The following is a 15,054-nucleotide window of genomic DNA, read 5'->3' as shown; positions in this document are numbered from 1 at the left end:
CATCAACCTGAGCGCCGTTGTCCACTGCGCTGCGGATCTCATGGAGGAACAGAGCGAGCAGAGTTTCATAGGATCTCTGTTTGCGGAATCCATGTCGATTTTTATAGAGGAGCTGTTCATTTCCCAGGATCGTCATAATTCTTAAGCATTTTTGTGATGGTATGCATCAAAAATACTCAAGGTTGCGTTACCTTTAATGCGAAATATTTGGAACCGGTGTTTTAAGGTCCACAACTGCTACTGAGAACAGTAGGCAAGCTCGAAGACGTAGAAAAGGTGGCAGCTTTTGTGCTACTGAACTCCACAGACTGCTCCAATTAACCACTGGAAGCAACTGAGGAAGACGGGGCCTCCCCCATCAGTTTTGTATCGCAACACACTAAGCACCCACCGGCAGAAAGAAGTACCCGTATCCAAACCAACCGGAATGACGCTTAAGATTGGTTCTGGGTTGCAGGGGTTCCCTGGAGTGGCGTGCACTCGTCGGAAGGGGAGGGACATAATGCTGTCCATCCGCCAAGAAGTAGCCGTGGTCTCTAATTGAAAATAACGGCCAGAACATCCTTTGTGGCTGTTCACCATATTTCAAGTTATTAGGAATATCTCCTTTGGTTAGCTAAGCCTACGATGATATTCGAATTCAGGGGAAAATTAGTTTGATGTGGTTTAATCGAGGATTAATTTCAGCGTCGTTTAGTATTAACCCTATCGACCTCTGTAATATATCAAATGATTCGTAAATTCCTGTATAGGTTGCATCAACTGTCAGAAGAATAAAATGTATTCTGTTATGTTATCTTCTCTCTCCATCAGAGGGGCTGAACATGGTGGCAGTCATTCCTTCTGCACAACTTACGGTAGGCTAGAGAAAAGTATCTATGGTTTCTAGAAGTGTACTTCGATAGGACGAAACTTAGAAGCGAGTCTCCATGCTCATGAAACCTCATAGGAGGATCTAAGGCTTCACATCACATCGATAAACCATAATCTTTACTTTCTCAGGGAGTGTATCCCCTTCAAAGGCCAGGATAAAGGCACCAATATCAATGCAATTGTCCTTAGGACCCTTCTGAACAGGCCGAACGAAGTGAACACCCCGCCGTCCGAGATTGCCCCAAAGTTCATCAGTTTGAAGGTTGAGGTCCCTGTGAAAAATCACACCTTGAACCATATTTAGAGACTGGTGGGGGTTAATGGACACAGTAATTGTGCCAAGATGGATAAAGGCACGAAGGGCCGCAGATTGGGCAGCTGAAGCAGTTTTGATCAGCAACGAACCCGACCGCATCTTGCTCATGGAGTCCACTTCGCCAAACGTGTCATCAATGTGTTGCACAAAGATTAAAGGTTTGGTATTGGTGAAAGTATCCCCATCAGTCCTTGTGCAAACCAGATAACGGGGGAAAGGTTTCACCCCTAGCAGACAGTCCTGACCCCCTTCCCAAGGGGTAGCCATTGAAGGGAAGGCCAAAGGGGCAAGAAAAGCAGCACTCCAAGAATCAGTTCCAAACAGAGAGGCCGCAGAAGAACGGCCAGAGTTCTGGACCCGTATGCGTTTCATTTACATAGCATCCGCCCTGATACCACCCACTCCGATGAGGGGCTCTCCTCACGGACGTCACCCAGCCACAGCAAGGGCCGTCTGGCACGGCGGCCATTGCCGGGAGTTCTGATGCTCCAGGATGATGAGCAACCACTCAAAGGCTTGCATAAGGAGGTAACAGCTCAGGAATCAGAAGTGTGATCCCTGTGTGTTCAGGGGCTCAACCAAAAGGGTACATAGCGACCAGACCACGCGGGCTGGCTACCGTGCTGGCTATGCACCCTAGCATAAGACAACAACGTGAAAGAAAAGGTGGAATGTACTAGGAGGGCACACATCGGAGACACTAGGTAAGGTGCTCTTCCCCAAATGGCTCACACTACGGAAGAGAAATTTAGTAATCGAGGTCAAACCCCAGAGGGGGACCAGGGAGTGCCAAAAGGAGGAGGTGATTACGCAACAAAGCCATATTGTAAAACCAACAGAACCAGGAGGATAGCGGGGCCAACTTAAGCAAGGACACCAAGAGAGGGAGAGGAGAGGGCGAGGGTAAGGAGCAAGGAGGAGAAAGGAGAGAAAGGGGAAGGAAATGCAGCCCAGGAAACAAAGGCCGCAATAGCTCGGGACCCCATGCTCGCCACACACGTATCCAGAAAACAGTTGTGGACCCTCCGGGGGGGGGGGGGGGGGGACAAATTTATGCAACATGTCCGGCGAAATTATGTATCAGTCATCCTCTCCTGTGCGTCTTTCATACTATTTACTCCAGTCAGCTTAACGTCCGGGAATTCGGTTATAAATTCAGGGTCAACCGGGAATTTTTTCATCCGGGAGGAAACCGGGAAAAATCCGGGAATTTTTTAGAATTCTGGGAATTTTTCCGTTGTTTAAGTTTTCAGTTAATTTTTTGTAATTCTGACTGGTAAGAACTGACACACTAACAAAGGATATTACTGCATCCCGCTACTGGAGAATAATACTGCAGCATTAAAACATGAACGAGAGAAAAAAAAACGAAAATAAAACTTAAATTTGCAAAGGAAATGCGCCATGTAAAATAACAGTGCTCGTACAAGCGTCTGCCAACAGCATAATGTGTTGGAGGTACAAAAAGTACCTTCTCCCGCTTCTGGCTACAGAAATGTGGCTGTTGGTTGTGTAAGTAGCAGTAGCAGCAACCAGCCACATGGTACCCGTAAAAATTTTACTGGCGCGCCCAATCTGTCAGATTCACGCAGGCCTGTATCTAGTGGGGGTGAGGGCAAACCGGGGTATCTGAACCGGGTGGAAATTTGGGGGGAGGGGGCTAATTCATATTCTTGAGGGAAAAATCATTGTTTCACAAAACACCGAGCACACAGCGCACGTCGGTCTATCGATGATTCATATGATTTTGAAACACACCCCTGCTGGTATTTGAACACATTCTAATTGTTTTCTGAATGAATTAGTTGATTTTTGAATGCGTGCATATTGTATGTCATGTCTACCAACTGCAGACAAAATGGGACGTGACTATACGAGCTGAGCGGAATGAAACCGAAGCGGAGAATGCCAACTGCTGCTTGTTTATGTTGTTGATTCGGTTTGCGAATGTTCAGCGTTGTTATAATCACTAGCGAAATCCATAGATTCAGACTACCAGAGTGGAAATAAACGACTAACAGGAATAATAGGTAAGAAAGATTACGTATTATCTTCTCGGTGTATCCAAGAAAGTGAAATTTTGACAGAAAATTTTTGGCCAGATCGTTACACTAGACAGGACCACTTGCAGTCCCCGGCTAGCAGCCGCCTAAGTTCCTTTCTGGAAGTAGCTCGGGAAACGCATTGTACCAACTCTTAATAACGCCTAACCAGTGAATCATCGCTGGATAATTAAACCGGTGATTGTGGCAGGGTTAGTAAAGTTAATCGGAGAATGAGTTTTGACAGTGGTAGGAATAGTTACAGAATTAGTGATGAAAAGACTGTTAGAACGAGGAATGAGAAGAAACGGGGACATCACACAATTTATGGAAGAATATGACGTTTCCAAATTTATACAAAAATTTCGTTCTAGTACTTTTCGGTCTCGTGCATAAGAAACTGGAGCGCATGAATGAAATGTCAAACTATTTCCTAACGTAAATCTTTTTGCTTGTAGTAGGCCGAATAGGTACTTCGTATTGGTACTTCGTGAATTTATTGTCTTATTATAAAAAGGTCATTATTGCCAAAACAGTGTCGCGTATTTGGTGTGCGCTACAATTGCTGCAATATTCGAAAGACCCATTTAGTTTTATCCGGAACACAGTGACAAAATAGACGTAATCAGATCGAGAAACCACACCAGACTTGGGTACTAATTGTATTAAATACTGTTTCAGTGTTAGACAACGACATTTACATTTTTCATGTAGCAGAAAGTTGGAGGAACTTTGATAAGGTAGTTCTTTCGCAGAAAGGAAAGAACGCGATGTAAAGTTGTACCAAATTAGAGAGAAAAATCGCTAGGACATAAGAATTGAAGAAATGTGTACTGTCTTGCCTGTCTCTTGTCTTTACTGGTTTTAGGTATCCTATATTTAATTTTATGTTACACAGAAGAGCAAGTTATTAGCTAATAGGCAATGAAGAGTCCAGATTTTGTGAACTTTTTCTCCTTGTTATAAATAATCCTATCCAGTATTGATTGCGAGGGGTTGTGCAGAATGTCAAACCGGCCGACTGGGAGTAGGATAGGCACTACAGGACATTTCAATTTCCACTGTCCTGAAATAGTTTGATGGCATCCACTACAAAATATATGTTTGAGTTCCACAGAGCGAAATACAGTGGAGTGCGCTATAGGAATGTTGTTTGAAGAAGCGTGGCACTGCACTGCACAATTAATACCAAATAACGTCTCTTACATTTCCTCCGAGATATATGTTTTATGTATTACACTCTTCAGAAAGTTGTGCGCTACAAAATGAACTTACTACTGAAAAAAAATTTTTTTTTTAATTTTTCACGTTCTGATGCGCAGAGCAGTCTGAGTTATAGGGGTAGAGGGGGGGGGGGTCTCCACGTGACTGGTGTTTACATTTAGTGATTTTTCTGTTTGCCCTTCGTTTACTGTTCTCGCGTCAAATGAAAACAAGACGGATTGCTGTGGCTGGGAGCTATTAAGTGAATTAATATATATTCACGTAATTACGGAAGGCTAAAATATGTTACTGGTTTCAGATTTTATTTTATTTTATTTCTATCTTTCTCACAGTGAAGCATTAATCGCCTTGCAGAACAATAGTTATTTTTGTCTGTTTGTTAAAGAAATTTGGCTTTTATTAGGGTTTTCTGCTGAGGCATTGAAGGCATTGAAACGAAGTGTGTAATTCCACACAATTGGCTAGTTTCAACTGTTCGCTGCGTTTCAATTGCACGTCTTCATCTTCTAGCGCTTATTGCATTATGCTATAACAAAGAAACAAACATGAGAATACAGTACTGGTACTCGAAGAAAATTTACGTCCCGAAAACCACACTGAAAAGCTTCATATCAGATCGAGGCCTAAGTCATTGGGAATGTGGACATACGAATGTGCACTGTAAGGCGAACTATGCATTTAGTACGGTTCAAGAAATTCCGCCGCTCTTTGAGTATCCTCTCACGTCTTGTTTCTTTTATGACAAGATCTTTTAATGTTTTACACGTATGAACTTACGGGCTTGCTACGTCACTATAGCTGCGCTGTTTGGCAACTGCTGAAATGAATCCATTTCTAACAAGTCGCGGGAAAATATTGCGAACAGTTATTCGAAAAGCGTAAGTAAATTTCCTTTTACGGAATATGAACTATGTGCGAAAATGTACTATGAATTTCCTATATAACAGAACGTTTGCTCTCTTTTAAAAATCATCTGTTTGATGACGAGCCATTTAGAAGAATTTCTAGCCCATAAGATCAGAGATTTATGTCAGTATTAAAAATTTTACTGGCGTATTTGTGTGATGTATCAATGTGTAACATGCGCTAAACAAATCAACATTGCATGTGAAAGTTTAATTTCTCTTGTCGCTTATTAATCTTCGATACGAAAAATTAAATGCTAAAGCTTTGCTTTTCTTGTTGCAACACTATGTATATTAATTTAAACTATTAAATTTTCCTGTTGTTGGAATTCAAATTTATACTTTCGTGATACGAAAACACGCAACATACATATTGCTGCACATCACGAATCTTTCCAAAACGTGTTTTTTCACTCCGAGTTTCGCTTTCTAAAGTGCAGTGAAATTCTTCGCTGTTGTATACCATATCCTTTCAAAGGATACGTTTTATAGTTCCGAGGGAAAGTATACTGTCACTGAACACAGAAAAAGTGTATTTTCACCCGGTAGAAAACGTATTTTTAACCGTTAGATCCAGGAAAAATCTGGGAATTTTTTTTCCTTGTCCGTGCATACACCCTGAAATAGAACGTTATTCACAAGACACCAATCTGTGTTTGTGTAATGTGCTGTGTCAAATAATGCACCTTTTATACGAATCAGTCCACGTATGTCAACTGTCTTAGACAATTTTTTATTAATAACAGAAGGTCTTGTACGGTTTAGGACTGCAAGAAGCCTCTTCTTTGACATGCCTACTTACAGTAGAAATATTTGACAGAACATCTGAAACGCTGACTTCTCGATAATTTGCACCTAGATGAATTAATTCTTAGCCTTTTTTCTTTGACACTGTCATCAGAAACACCTCTCACCTTTAAAATGTGTCACCTCTTCAGCACACATTGCAACAAACTTCGTTTTTTATTACAACCTACATTCCTGAAGGTGGTGTCAGTATGGGATTTCTTACAATTGCACTTCTTTAAATGAGTTGTTCCCGACGGGAAACACAATAACGATCAGTTTACGGGTGACACACATGCTGTAGAATTTCTGTTTTAGTTTACAACAAATATTTATTCCTTACTTGGCTTTTTGGACTCTCCCGTTTTCTCTACGTTTACGCACTGGTTTCAGTTTTACTTGTTACTGCAAATGCTTTCTCACTCTGCGTGATTAAAAATACACCACGAATGAGAAGCCTGTGCTGGATGTAGTTGCGCAGAGATGAAGGCACGTTCAACGTTTTTGGAGTCAAACATTACCCAAGACTCGGCTATGGCATCCACGCTCGGCCACTGTTGTCTGGTGCGGGCAGGCTGTCCACATAGGCTGTGCTCAGCACACGTCGCATTTTGTGCTCGATTACTCGGTCATGGAGGACTAGCCCACCCCAACATCAAATGCTCTACTATGTACCAATCTGTCAAATGCATGGTCAACTTTTCTTTTAAACACGAGCCACAGTACTTCACGTTTTCCTCCAGAGCAATTTCGTCAAGTACCTTACACACACACACACACACACGCACACACACACACACACACACACACACACACACAATTTCTTGACCCAACGACAAATTTCAGCGCCGCCCTGCTGCTAGAGCTGGTTGTGACGTTGTGTTCATCGAGATACCGCTTAGTGTTCCACAGGAAAAGAACTGGGATTTGGCTTGGCTGTTCGAACAAACAAGGCCAGAAAAAGCATGTGATAAAGCTGTGGGTAAAGAAATGGCTAATGCAATGGACCAAATGCACCTACGCTTTGTTACTTACGGAGCTGAGACCTGAAGATTTTCGGAATTATTCAAGAATTAATGAAAAATGCTTTACGTAGGTTCTGAACGTCGTCAAACGATAGCTATTTACGATTTCCAGCTACTGGCGGAATTTACGAGGACCTCAGATTCAGTGCAATTAATCCCCAATATTATTATCTAAAATGATTCTTAAAATCTGCAAGATGATTCATAGCTGCTTGAGGAATTATTCGTGATAAAGCTGAAGCGAAACTAATATTAAATTATATTAATGTAAACTTCATGAACTTATGTTCGTATGTAATAATAATATCCCCTGTAAGTTCAAGAAACTGATTTCGCATTAGAAGGACGACTGCAAATGGCGGCGGCGCGTATTATGTAATAAATTCAGCAACAAATTCATAAAAAATGGAGCACTTAACAGTTGTCAGAACTTAAGAAAAGCTCTTTGCTCTTCATAGCAGAAGGGGTGACGATAGGTTAAATTTTTGTTACACTTCTAATAATGAACTAAGTGTATCTCATGAAAAGAAGTCCGTCTACGGTCTGTACTTCGAATGTTAGTTCTTATTTTCGATACGTATCGGAAACTAAATAAATGTCCAATCTGTCTCTATTTAAGGTTATCTGACTTCTTTTCCGATGAGTATTGCAAATAAAACCAAGCAACAGACAGACGACTAACAGTTATTCACAAAAGTGTGTCTCTTTTATTTTCTCTGTTTGCCACACGATACAACTACAGAATCGTTAAAAATGAAAGACTCACTTCATTTCTTACCCCTCTATTGCTCGCACGTCATGTCCCACAGACATCTCAAGACCCGAATCTTTCCAGAAACTCGGTCATCAAAATTTCGTCTGCCTCGCACACTGCCATGTTAGCCACATTCGGAGTGCATTGAACCCCGCGCGTAGTGACTCAAAAGGAACTGTTGTCGGGCGGCTTGCATGACAGACTACACAATCTGTACGGCGAATGGGGGCGTGGGTAGGGGGGGTGCGGCTGTTTGCTAGTCTTACCTAACCAGCCCACTGCAAAGAAAAATCGGTCTTTCGATCAACAAACCTACAGGCGTACTGTTAGTCGGTCGGTCGGTCAACAAGCTACACGCGCACAATTTATCGGCCGGTCGATAAACCGGCGCATGTGTAGTGTAGGGTCCTTAACTGACAGTGAGACTCTGACAGTAACTCAATGAGAGTAAGAGCTCGAAAATCTAGATTTCGCAGTAGCAGATTCCGATGTCTCATAACAAGCTTCTGACTTTAGTGTTGAACGATTTCAATACTATACCTTGCCAGATATGTAGTATACCGATGCAAACATTACGACAGATCACTGGCGACACGCGTTGGGGAGTTACTGGCAATGCTTGAGGAAAGTTCGGTTGGGTGGCTGACCACAATTTCGGGTGGGGGTTTGCTTGTAACCTCAGAATCGTTCCTTCAAACTACTATGAATTTATCGAGTGAGGTAACGCAGTGGTTAGCACAATAGACTCGCATTCGGGAGATTGACAGTGCAAACGTGTGTCCGGCCATTTAGCTATAGGATTTCCGTGATTTCCCTAAATTGCTTACTGAAACTGCCGGGATGGTTTCTGTGAAAGGGCACGGCCGACTTCCTAGTCCACCCTTCTATAGTCCGAGCTTGTGCTCCGTATCTAATGGCCTCGCTGCCGACAGCTCGTAGATCTAACCTCCCCCCCCCCCCCCACCCCCCTCCCCAAGCTGCGAAATTGGAGTTAATATTTGTCCAGATCTATGGAACCACAATTTGTCCACGGAAATTGGTGTCACTAAGGACCTGTGCGCCATAACTTGGGAACGATTCTCCACTTTTCATCCGGAAGTAATTAAAATTTGCGCCGGAACGAAAACATTTATCCAGCTGCGCTGGCTATCATCAAAGTGCAGGCAAAGGAAACAGAGGAACCGACTGAACTCGGTGATTGTAGTGCCGCCCTGTTTGTTTTATCTTCAGTTCATTGCGTTTTTGTTCTACGAGATCACGCCTGGGTTTTCAGAGAAAAAGTAAGAAGGGAAAAAAAGCAGAGACAAAGCTGTGGGCAAAGAAGTGGCAAATGCAAGGGAAGAAATTCACCCATGTTCAGGCTGGGAGCTTATAATTTTCCTGATAATTTAAGAAGGGGTGAATCATGCATTTCAAAGCTGCTGGACATCATAGAACCATTCTTACAGTAAAAGTAATGCAGTCCTGAGAGAAGTGTTGAACTCCGAGGAGAGGCTGTTAGCTGTATTACGATTTCTCACCATTGGTGGCAGACCTAAGATTCAGTACTGTCATTCCCCTACAATTATTAACTAAAATTATTCCTGAAACGTGCAGCGTGATCTATAGTTGACAGAGGAAATAAATCATGATAACGTAAAATAAATAAAACAAAAGACTTTCATGAAAACGTTATTAATTTATTTATGGATGTAGTACAAAAGATGACCTGTAAATTTCAGAAAGTCATTTCATATTTGAACAAGAGGGCGGCGCACATCATCTAGTAAGTACAACATATACGTAAGAAATGAAACATTTAGCGACTTAGAAGTGTAATAAATAAATAAAAATAAAAGATCCCACACTTTGCTTTACGTGGAAATAAAATCTAAGCACAGAAATAAAGAAGATCGGCAGACTTAATCTCGTGTTGCACATAGAGAAACCATTATGGGTTCGTTACAAAATTAAATAGGTGCCTCATTTCTTGCATCTCTATTGTTATACTCCTCGCACGACGTGTCGCGAAAACATCTGCAATCTTTGAATTTCTCTAAAAACTGTGTCCTTAAAGTTTCGTCCGCCTCGGACGTCGAAATATGTATTACAACTGTATTTAATTCCGGGAGCTGTGTCAAAACAGGAGTTTTACTCACACGGTTGGCACGATCACGCTACACACGACACAATTTCTTGGGTCGGCGGTCGAGTGGTCGCACGCGCCCGACGTCCCGACAATGAAAGTTCGGCGGTCGGTCAGTCAAAACACCGACACACAACCAATTTGTCAGACGGTCGGTTGGTGGGGCGCCACGAGAGGCGCTGCTACCGAGTCACGTGATCTGCCTGACGGCTGCAACGGATGAAACGAACAGCTGTGGGTTATTCGTCTTGCTTGGTTACAGTAGTGAACGTTGAACATTTGCACAGAGTTGGGAGAGGACTTTTTTGCTGTTGGGAGAGAGTTTGTTTTGCTGTTGAGAGGAGTTTTGTTTTGCTGTTGAGAGGAGTTTTGTTTTGCTGTTGAGAGGAGTTTTGTTTTGCTGTTGAGAGGAGTTTTGTTTTGCTGTTGAGAGGAGTTTTGTTTTGCTGTTGAGAGGAGTTTTGTTTTGCTGTTGAGAGGAGTTTTGTTTTGCTGTTGAGAGGAGTTTTGTTTTGCTGTTGAGAGGAGTTTTGTTTTGCTGTTGAGAGGAGTTTTGTTTTGCTGTTGAGAGGAGTTTTGTTTTGCTGTTGAGAGGAGTTTTGTTTTGCTGTTGAGAGGAGTTTTGTTTTGCTGTTGAGAGGAGTTTTGTTTTGCTGTTGAGAGGAGTTTTGTTTTGCTGTTGAGAGGAGTTTTGTTTTGCTGTTGAGAGGAGTTTTGTTTTGCTGTTGAGAGGAGTTTTGTTTTGCTGTTGAGAGGAGTTTTGTTTTGCTGTTGAGAGGAGTTTGGTTTTGCTGTTGAGAGGAGTTTGGTTTTGCTGTGGAGAGGAGTTTTGTTTTGCTGTGGAGAGGAGTTTTGTTTTGCTGTGGAGAGGAGTTTTGTTTTGCTGTGGAGAGGAGTTTTGTTTTGCTGTGGAGAGGAGTTTGGTTTTGCTGTGGAGAGGAGTTTGGTTTTGCTGTGGAGAGGAGTTTGGTTTTGCTGTGGAGAGGAGTTTGGTTTTGCTGTGGAGAGGAGTTTGGTTTTGCTGTGGAGAGGAGTTTGGTTTTGCTGTGGAGAGGAGTTTGGTTTTGCTGTGGAGAGGAGTTTGGTTTTGCTGTGGAGAGGAGTTTGGTTTTGCTGTGGAGAGGAGTTTGGTTTTGCTGTGGAGAGGAGTTTGGTTTTGCTGTGGAGAGGAGTTTCGTTTTGCTGTTGGGAGCGGGTGTGTCGTTTTGCTGTTGGGAGCGGGTGTGTCTGTTTTGCTGTTGGGAGCGGGTGTGTCTGTTTTGCTGTTGGGAGCGGGCGTGTCTGTTTTGCTGTTGGGAGCGGGCGTGTCTGTTTTGCTGTTGGGAGCGGGCGTGTCTGTTTTGCTGTTGGGAGCGGGAGCGTCTGTTTTGCTGTTGGGAGCGGGAGCGTCTGTTTTGCTGTTGGGAGCGGGAGCGTCTGTTTTGCTGTTGGGAGCGGGAGCGTCTGTTTTGCTGTTGGGAGCGGGAGCGTCTGTTTTGCTGTTGGGAGCGGGTGCGTCTGTTTTGCTGTTGCGAGCGGGTGCGTCTGTTTTGCTGTTGGGAGCGGGTGCGTCTGTTTGCTGTTGGGAGCGGGTGCGTCTGTTTGCTGTTGGGAGCGGGTGCGTCTGTTTGCTGTTGGGAGCGGGTGCGTCTGTTTGCTGTTGGGAGCGGGTGCGTCTGTTTGCTGTTGGGAGCGGGTGCGTCTGTTTGCTGTTGGGAGCGGGTGCGTCTGTTTGCTGTTGGGAGCGGGTGCGTCTGTTTTGCTGTTGGGAGCGGGTGCGTCTGTTTTGCTGTTGGGAGCGGGAGCGTCTGTTTTGCTGTTGGGAGTGGGAGCGTCTGTTTGCTGTTTGGAGCGGGAGCGTTTTCTTGCAGTTTGGCGAGGAGTGGAGTGTTCTGGCCCAGAGAGTCGTGAGTCATTCTTTACAAAGTTAAGAGCCATGGTAAGTGAACTCCGATATTTCTTGTAAAATGTATTTTGCAGGTATGTTTAGTTTTAAGGAAACGACAGTGTTCATCTTTTATTTGATGTTGGTGTAAACATGTTTTGCATGTAAAATGAAAATAGACAGTATTTAGATATCTTTCTCTCATTAAAACTTCCCTCTGAGACTACTTGTATAATAGCTTGCTCACAGCGTATTTTTTTGCAGTCACCACCAATAACACATATTCTACCTTATAATTTTGCCTGTTTCGATTCGATAGATGGTTGATTTTATTTTTTTATTTTTTTGCAGCAGTGGCTGCGCTTTTTACTTTCGCATTAGAAGTTTTCCTTCCGTCATCTGACTTCAGATTCCGTATCCATCCAGCTCGAAAAGCTCTGGGTGAAGGCTGTGAGGAAAACGTTTGAAAACCCACCAATCGTCACATAATACGTTTTCAGAATTTTCGGGAAGAGGACAGGGAATGCATATAAAATCCGTTGTCTGTGATAAGGAAATTTACTATTATTGCTTGCTGCAGTGGAAAAAGAAGTTGTCTGTGATTAGTTTCCAGCAACCATTTCGACCAATAGCGGACGATTCTTTCCATTAATTTAGTTAGTATTTGGCAGTTGTTAGCCAGTGGTTGGTAGGTGTTGTCGACATCGGTTTACCATTGTTGGTTGGTCAAATTTTTTGTACTATGTCTGGAGCATTTTCGTTTGTTTTACTGTGGACTTCGTGTTAGATATGCTAAGTGAAGGTTTACGTAAGGGATTTGACGCTTTAGTGAAATATGCGGTATCGGTTTTCGGAAATGTGTGTGGGTATTGCGATGTTACAAAATAAAAGTGATGTTGTTATTCATTGGAAAGTTGGAAATTGAGATTTAGCTTACTGTTTTATCAATCACAACTGGCGTAAGAATCATGGATTGACCATTGTCATAAAATATTGCATTATGAGATGTGAATGGTTTTTACTTGCAGTTTCGCGTGGCTTGAGGCAGTCACAACTAGCGTGCTATTGATTTAGAAATTGCGTTATCGTTTTTCTAATTACTTCATGATCGTAGATACGATCATATCCGGTTATGAAGTTATTGTTATGACAAAACAATTTCCTAAGGGACCAGAAAGTTCTCAAGGGCGCAAAAACAACTGTAACATCACACAAAAGGGAAATTCAATATTAAAGCTGATGCAAAAAGACGATAAAACAGTTTTCTTTTTATCAATGTAACACGCACATTGGACTGCTGATCTTGGTCTCTTAAGCTTAGTACTACAATGACGGTAGATTATGTCCGTATCATGTCCATTGAGCGCTCTATTATATAGCCATTGTCTTCTTTGAGTCGCTCGTGCGTCGTCACGGTAAGTTTTAACAGTTCTTTACACTTCACTCAAACTTAGACATAACACGTTTTTATACATTTAGTAAAAATTAGATCAGACTGCAACAAATCTGCGTCCGTCTTACTTGAGAAAAACAGTAAAAGTCTTTTTAGCGCTCAAGACTTCATTTGTTCTCCAGCGAACAAAATAGTGAAGGATCGCATATCTATCCGTATTTTTCTGTTTATATTGCCGCCCAAAGACGACGAATTACATTATTAAGAAAATTCCACCGTCGCCATGCGACGCCTCATTATACATTAATCATTATTTATAAACAAGTATTTGCCTTCTGGCTGAAAGTATTAACTACTCGTATTTGCTGTTTTAATGAAGTCAAAAATAGCGAATATCACAGTATCTGGTATCGAGGGTTTCGTTCAAGCAATACAGGTCAAGCGAAGTTACAATGCCATTGGTTTTGCGTATTTGGGTTGTGCTTTCTGTGCAAATTTTCATGTGCTTGATTTTTGGGTTATATTTGTCTACAAAGTATTGTTATACTTTGTCTTTTGTCCCCACTGTGAATTTCTATTTCTCGTGGTTAGCCCATTAATTTGACTTTTTAGTAGTCATTATTGCGCATGTTACTCAAGTTCGTTCGCGGATGCAATGAGTGGCACTATGAGGGACACATTCTTTATGCTTGAAAGCCGAATTTCCGATATCTTCATAACGTGACGAGTCAAAACAGAGAGGTGGCAATGGCAACCTTTCGGTAATCCCGTAAACAGTGCTGTGCATTTTGTCATCTACTGAACTCGGGCTGTGTTCCAACTCAATGAATTGCATCCATTCTGTTTCCGTTGTAATGAACAGTAAAACTATACTGGTACATGACAGAATATATTTACATCCTGTTACTCTAAGCACCAGGTTTGCAATTGTAAATCAGGGATTATACGCTCTCGTGTTCTATAAGTTGCAAGTAATAGGTTGGAGTGAATGTAACGGTTGCTGCTCCACTAGATCAAAGACATGTTCTAGACGTTAAGGAAAGCGGAGGAGGGATGGAAGCGACTGCCGATTTACTTCGATACACAGCTCTCAAGGGGCTTGTTCGAAGAGTTCATAATGAGTAGAAAGATAGCGCCAATCATTTCTTTTTCCTTTCATTGGAACTTTCAAGGATGGATCTGTATTGGGAAAAAGGTGAATCTAAAACGGAAAATTAGACACTGGACTCGCATTCGGAAGGACGACGGTTCAATCCCGCGTCCGGCCATCCTGATTTAGGTTTTCCGTGATTTCCCTAAATCACTCCAGGCAAATGCCGGGATGGTTCCTCTGAAAGGGCACGGCCGACTTCCTTCCCCATCCTTCCCTAATCCGATGAGACCGATGACCACGCTGTCTGGTCTCCTTCCCCAAAACCAACCAACCAACTAAAACGGAAAAATAAACACCTGACGATACACCAAATAAAATTCTTATAACCGTAGCATTGTGCTAGAGTGTCTCACATGCAGGGAAAGAAGCCCAGTATTTTGTTCTAATGTTTGAAGAGTCAAAACGGTTTTCGAAAACAGAGAAAATATAGTCATTCGGTGCTATTTATGTAGTAACGTATACGAAATGTTCCTAGGCGTCGAACCTATAAAAACTTGGTCGCTTATTCTTCGTCGGTCTACATTAAGTAAAAACCACCAAACGTAATTTAAATTTGTTGCACAATCACAGGATGGAGATGCACTTAAGAGTGAT

The sequence above is a fragment of the Schistocerca cancellata genome, chromosome 2 (genome assembly GCF_023864275.1).
Source record: "Schistocerca cancellata isolate TAMUIC-IGC-003103 chromosome 2, iqSchCanc2.1, whole genome shotgun sequence".
Lineage (NCBI taxonomy): Eukaryota > Metazoa > Arthropoda > Insecta > Orthoptera > Acrididae > Schistocerca > Schistocerca cancellata.
This window is presented reverse-complemented; position numbering follows the sequence as displayed.